General features: G+C 64.7%; 1 long non-coding RNA gene across 1 annotated transcript; it reads right to left on the bottom strand.

The window, feature by feature from the left end:
- Positions 1-96: 96 nt before the first annotated feature.
- Positions 97-721, bottom strand: LOC127473474 (uncharacterized). Its single transcript, XR_007905468.1, has 3 exons — positions 598-721; positions 293-357; positions 97-178 (listed from the first exon to the last, which is right to left on the bottom strand). It is a non-coding gene; the product is annotated as an uncharacterized LOC127473474 (long non-coding RNA).
- Positions 722-5,955: the final 5,234 nt, after the last annotated feature.

Genomic DNA, 5,955 nt, shown 5'->3' with positions numbered 1-5,955 from the left:
TGGAGGTTGTCGTGTCATCGGTCACCGCGGTGTCACGGTTTGCTGTGCCTTCAGTCGACGCGGTGCCGACATCGGGGTCAACCTTGAGCTCGGTCAGCGTGGGGTCAGGCTGCGCCACGACCTCAATTGGTGCGATCCTGCACCTTCTACGCCGAAAGCTCAAGAATGTCACAAAGGCCTGCAGGAGAACGAAGGGCAGGGAAGAGGGGGCTGTGCCACGGAGAGCTCCGCCAGCGGTGCCAGGCTGAGCAGTGACAGCAGGCCCAGCCCAGGTGGCGATGGCTGCAAGTACCTGTGCTGCCCTGCAGAAGCGGCCCCGGGCACGGTCCTGCTCTGGTGTCCGGTGCCGGCCTGGATCTGGCAAAGAGCGAGCGCGGTCAGAGCCGAGGGGCTGCGGGACAGGCCGGAGAAGACAACCCAGCCCTGCGCCCCACAGGCAGGGCCAGCCCCGGGCTGCCCAGTCCAAGGAGCTGCTGGGGGATCAGCCCTGGCCCCTCTTCCCCCCTCGCTTTCCCTGGCCATGTCCACAGGGGATGGGATGGGAAGAGGCCCATCTGGCTGCAGCCAGCAGCCCTGTGGCCCAGCCCTGCCACTCACCCTCCTGCAGGGGCTGGGACTGCTCCACCTCTTCAGGCTGCTGTGTTGAGTCAGTCCCAGGGCCTTCCTTCTTTGTCCGAAATGGCCTGAGCAGGCTCAGGCGTCTTCCTGCCATCCCGCAGTCTGGCCTTGAGGCCACCTGCAAGAGAGGGACACCTCGGAAGATCTCTGCGTCCCCAAGTCTTGCAGGCTGCCCTCGAGGCCACCTGCCGCAGGGATTGGAGACTCCTCGGAAAATTTCCGGGTCACCAATCCTGCAGTCTGGCCTCAAGGGCAACTGAACGAGAGAAAAGGCTAGGAAAGGGTAGGGGTTCTCAAGTCCTGCGGTGTGACCTCAAGGGCACTCGCCACAGGGCTTGGAGACACCTCGCAAAAGCTCCGCGTCACCAAGTCCCGCGATCTGGCCTCGAGGGCGCTTGCACCACAGAAACGCCTCCAAAACGCTCCGGGTCAACAAGGAAGGAGTTGGCTGCACGGGAGCTCCGCACAGCACCGCTCTATCCTGTCCGTCCCGTCGCACGCTCCGAGGAGCACTGAGGCGTGGCCACGTCACCACCGGTACTATGTCATGACGTGTCACAAAGGGCCCTGTGACACCCTGCCCCGTTGCACACCATCGGCGTGTCCCAAAGGCCCTGTGAGACACTGCCACCTGCCCTGGGGCCTCCCCCCGCCCGGCCAACCTGCCCCAGGTCGGAAGGAGTCCGTTCTCCAAAGTATCTAAGACAGCTGGACATGAACTTTAGGCCCAGCTCAAAAACTAAGCAAGCCCTCCCCTGCTGTGCCTGCCCACAGCAGCAGAAGGAGCCCCCTCGGCTGCCAACGCGGGCACAGCGGGAAGGGCACGGGGCCTCCACAGAAGCTGGCACGGGCTCCTTGGGAGAAGGCCCGGCTGGTGGCCCTCCCAAACACGGGGCTGTGACACACCGAAGGAATGTGAGGGCAAGGGCACCAATGCCGCTCCGACCCCCTTGGCCGGGGCTGCACCAAAATCAGCAGCTCTGGCAAGTCCTTGCCCAAGGAGGCCTGCCACCGCCCCGAGTCCTGGCAGGGGTGGTGCCCGCCTCCTGCCCCAAAGAGCTGTGCCCTGGGGGGACTTCTCTGCCAGAGGGCGGCCAAAGCCAACGGGTACTGATGTCTGCGCTCTTGCGGGGGGCCGTTGGGAGTGGTAGCCGGAGCAATTGGTGGCAGCGCTCGGCATCTGTCAGAAGGCAGAAGCAGTTTCTCCTTGCGGGAATGATTTTTGCGTGGAAGCGATGACCTGCAGCACAAAATCACCATCAGTTGCTGAGTTTCGCAGGAAGATCAGATTGCTCAGAGATCCTGTCCACTTTCCTTGTGTTAGTTGGACTTTTCCTCTTGCATTCTGCAAAATAAATCTGCCCGGTCTGATGTTCAAAGCTCCAGGTCCTGTGGGTCCGATTACGACTCCCAGCTGATATCCAGAGCACTGGGGAGAAGCGAAGGGGATGGGGAGAACTCTGGGATGCAAACCTGTTGCGTGTCTCTGATTAAGGTGCCAGCCCACTGAAGGAGCAGCCAAGACAAATGCTGGAAGCGGACGTGTTCTGCCAGTTGCTGCTCTCGCATGGACACGGGGCACACGTGTTCCCACGGGTCCGGGCCACTTGATCCAAGAGCAGTGAGTGGCCGTGCATTGGTAGGGAATGGGCTCCAGCAAGGCCAAAGTAGGATCCTCTAGCAGCAAAGCCTGGGCTTGTGAACTGGGCCATTTTTGCAGCAGACCCCCCAGTGCTGACTTCCCTCCATGCCGGAACCTCCTGGTATGAGGCCCTGCTTCGGCTTCTGGTGCTTCTTCCTTCCCTTCCAGGAAGGCCTGGATTTTGAGTTTAGAAGCCCGTGCCTGTGTTTTTAAGGTGCCTGCCTGGAGGAGAGGTTCAGCAGCTGCAGCCCAAGGCTCATGTCCCATGCCAGTCTCTAAGGATGGCCCCAGTGCCAGTGCCTTGGGATGCCTGAGTGTGGAAGGTGAGTCTGCCCTCAGGCACGGCCGTGGAAGTCAGTCGGGATGATAGACTGGCCCTGGAGCTGCCCAGTGTTGCTGTGAGGCTGGGCAGTCAATAGAAAGCCGCTGTGGCCACTTTTCCTGAAGCCTTTGGCCAACCCACGTGCAGTTGTGCCCACAGCATCCCCGCTTTTAGCACCCTGACCGGTGCGGGAGCCTCGCTGAGGAGGCCCAGGCGTTGTGGTGCTGCTGCTCCTGTGCACAGCCTGCTGCTGTTGTCTGTGGCGCGGAGCCGCTTGGACAGCAGCGACTGCGCAGCCCTGCCCGAGGAGCCCCGCGTCCTCTCCGTGCTGGCAGCAGCTCTGCGGGCCCAGAGCTCTGGGTCAGCGGGCTCTGGGCCACAGCTCTGTGGCCTGGGCAGGCGCGGGGGCCCGGGCTGACCCAGAGCCCTGCCTGTGCCCCTGCCCCTCGCCGGCAGCACCCAGCGGACGTGCCCCAGCAGGGCCCCCTTGCCCTCCTTGTCCCCAGCCAGGCCAGCCTGGCCCCCTTGGGGGTGTCCCCACCCTCCCGCTGAGGATCCGGGGCTTGTGCCGCAGGGATGGGAGATGCCCCGGGCAAGCGCCAGAGCAGCCGGCTGGCAGGGAACTGGGGGGCTGCCTTGGGGGCTGCTTACGGCCTCTGCCCCCCAGTTCCTCATGGCTTCTCACACCCTGTCCCCTCAGGGCCTCCTCTGCCTGTCCTGTCCCCTCGCAGCCTCCTGCCCCCCACCCCCTCATGGATTCCCCTCAAGGCTTCCCACTCCCTTGTCCCGGCAGGGCCTCTCCAGCACCACATCCCTTCAGGGCCTCCCCGCGCCTCGTCGTCCCTCAGGGTCTCCCCCAGCCCCGCCAACCTGCCCGGCAGCGGCGCAGCCCTGAAGGAGCTCCACAGGAGCCGGCTCCGCAGGCCCCTCCCAGCCCTCAGCAATCCAGACAGCAACACACAGGCAAGCCACAGATGCTGCTTCCTGCCCGGGACGGGGCTTGTGGCCACCTCCAAGGACCAGCTTCTCAGGGATTCCCACAGCTCCAGCCTCTGCCCATCCCCTCTGCCCCAAGTGTTGAGGCTCCGGCAGAACCCCCCAAGGCCGAGGGCCTTTTGGGCACTTTCTCTTCCCCACTGCACACCCGGGCAAGTGTTGCTGAGCACAAGGGCCTTTTTTCCCCTCTTCCCCCATGCCCTGTGGACACCGGGCACCCAAAAGAAGCTCCTGGGCCTCTGTGTATGACAATATTTATTTAATATTCCTACGCTGGGGTAAAAGGAAGGCCTTGCAGAGAAGAGGTGTCTTCCCCACAGGCTCAGGTGGCCCCAACAGACAGAGCTGCCTGCATCGACTCTGCACACAGCTGCAGCAGCACAGGCAGACTCAGCCCCACAGAGAAGGCCGGGTATTCCACGCCCTGCAGAGCCGGTCTCGGAACCGCTGCAACCTGGGGTAGGGAGCTGTCTGTAGATTACTAACAAAGTTGATGATTTGAAGCGCCAGGTTTGAGACAGCGGGGCTCCTGTCCTCTGGGATGGCTTGAAGGGCTGGAACAGAGAGGAACAGAGCCAACGTCAGAGCCTGGATGGGTGGCGACGCAAGGAGCCCCTCCTGCCTGGGCCATCCCAGCAAGCTCTTGCCATTGCCAGGAGGGAGCAGGGCCCAGCAGGATGAGGCAGAAGGCACTGGCCACCAATGCCCCCCGTGCCCCTGAAATGTCTCTCTGCTCTGCCCACGCCGCCCCTCATCCCTGCAGGGAGCAGAGCCCTCCGCAGCCAGGGCAGGACTGCAGCTGCCTGCCCAGGCTCTGTGCTCCTCTGCCAGCCCCCAGTGCCCTCACTCACCATCGATGATGAGCTGCAGCTCTTTGTGCTGTCCCCTCAGGTACCCCCCGGCGATCCCTGGGAACACAGATCCTGTCACGGCCCCAGCGGCACAGCTGCCCCCCCCAGCGGCGCTGCCAGCCCGGCCACACGCCCTCCTGCCCTGGCAGGGCTGAGCCTGGGGCCTTCCTGCCTCGGGGCGCCCCAGGGCTGGGCTGGCCCAGGGCAGCAGCAGCCGCCGGGGCACTCGGGGCTCCCCAGCACATCCCTGGGCCGGCTGCTGCTGCCGCTGCAGCAGCCGGGGCTGGGCCCGAGCTGCAGCGGGGCGGGAAGGGACCGCGGCCGCGTGGCTCACCCATGAACTTGATGGCTGCCTCTCGCAGGGGCTGCTGTGGGCTCCGCAGGTACGGCAGGGCCTGGTGCATGTACTTGGCCACTCGGCTCCGGTCCTTTTTCAGCTGGAGAGAGCGGCAGGGCACGGAGGGAAGGGTTGGCTGGGGCTCTGCCCCTCGGCCGGGCGCTGCCTGCGCCCAGCACTGGCCTCCCCTGCCCGCACAGCCCTGAGGCCCGGGCAGCAGCCGCTGGGGCCGGGCTTTGGAGGGAGCAGAGGGCTGGCTGCTCCCTGGGAGCGGCGGGGCTGCCCTGCCCCACAGCCCAGCTGGGCCGGGGCTCCAGCGGCACCCTGGCTCGGGGGCAGAGGAGCCCGCAGAGGAGCCCACACGCCCCAGGGAAGGCAGCAGCGTGTGGGGCGCAGGCTGCTGTCCCACAGGCGGGTGCAGCAGTGGGCAGGAGCACACTCTGGGCAGCCCCACACTCTGGGCATCGGGGGCTGGGGCTTTGGGGCCGTCCTTACCAGGCACTGGCCAAAGCTCCATGGCTCCTCTGTGTTCACCAGGCGCCCAAGATCCCTCCTCTTCAGGAACCTGGTCACATCCAGCAGTGCTTTGCGAGAGGCCTGCAGAGCAACAGAGACCAGGACATGGCACCGCAGCCCAGGGCACGGGACCCCTGTCCCTGGACCAAGGCCAGGAGGAGGCCGGAGCCCGGGAGGTGCCAGGCCAGGAGGCAGCCCAGCCCCCTCCCACGGGACACCAGTGCCCACGAGTGCTCACCCTTTTCACGACCACCTTCTCATCATGCCGGTGGAAGTAGAGCGGGAGCAGGCTCAGGCACACGAGTGGCTTCAGGGGCCTCTTTCCCTCTCTCTCGATCAGTTTGATCACACGAGTGAAGAGGGCCATGGAGCCCTCCCGCACACTGCTGTCGTCCTGGTGCAAAGAAAGAGGAAAAGACCTCAGCAGCAGCTTCTCCAGGCCCCAGTGGGCACAGGCCTGAAAATCCACAGGGACCAAAGTTTCCCAGCAGTACCCAGAGCCCGTGGCGGGGGGGCACAGAGCCTTACGTGGTCAAAGAGTGGCCGGAGCGCTTCAGCCAACTGCAGGCCGGTGGGGGTGGATATTAGGGGGTCTTTGCTGCGGACTCTCTTGTGGCGCTGTGTCCACAGACTGCTCCAGAGCACGTTCTTGAAGACAGAGAGGGTCATCCAA

This window comes from Manacus candei, unplaced genomic scaffold (genome assembly GCF_025592945.1).
Source record: "Manacus candei isolate 608988 ecotype Guabito, Panama unplaced genomic scaffold, ASM2559294v1 h1tg000035l, whole genome shotgun sequence".
Lineage (NCBI taxonomy): Eukaryota > Metazoa > Chordata > Aves > Passeriformes > Pipridae > Manacus > Manacus candei.
The sequence above is the reverse complement of the archived record's forward strand: the minus strand, read 5'-3'. Positions and strand labels throughout refer to the sequence as shown.